Genomic DNA, 469 nt, shown 5'->3' with positions numbered 1-469 from the left:
TAGGTAATTTTATGGCCTTGAAGATTTGCGCTTTAATTTCACATCGCTTAATGAGGAATTCAAACCGACAAATCTACTGGAGGAATATCAGGCAAGACAGAAGTATTATTCGAAGTCAGAGAGCTTGGAGAAAAAGTAATTTAACTTTCTGAAATGATCCAACCATTTTCCCACAAAAGAAGGAGTCAAGAAAAAAAACTCAGGAATGTATAAATTACTGGGAGATTGATTATGATCTTACGTTAAAAATGGAGAATCACATGGATACAATTACAACGAATTTCACTCTGGTATTAAGTTAAATTTATGTGAAAGTGCAATAAGTGAACATGGGTAGAAGGCCTACTTACTACTTTATTGTGAATAAAACTAATATTCCTCTCAAATAAAAAGGGAAAAGATACGAGATATAGAAATTGTAAACATGGGGCAGAGGGAAACCACGATAAAAAAAATGTATACATATATC

This window comes from Penaeus monodon, chromosome 31 (assembly GCF_015228065.2).
Source record: "Penaeus monodon isolate SGIC_2016 chromosome 31, NSTDA_Pmon_1, whole genome shotgun sequence".
Lineage (NCBI taxonomy): Eukaryota > Metazoa > Arthropoda > Malacostraca > Decapoda > Penaeidae > Penaeus > Penaeus monodon.
Note: the sequence above shows the minus strand (reverse complement) of the source record.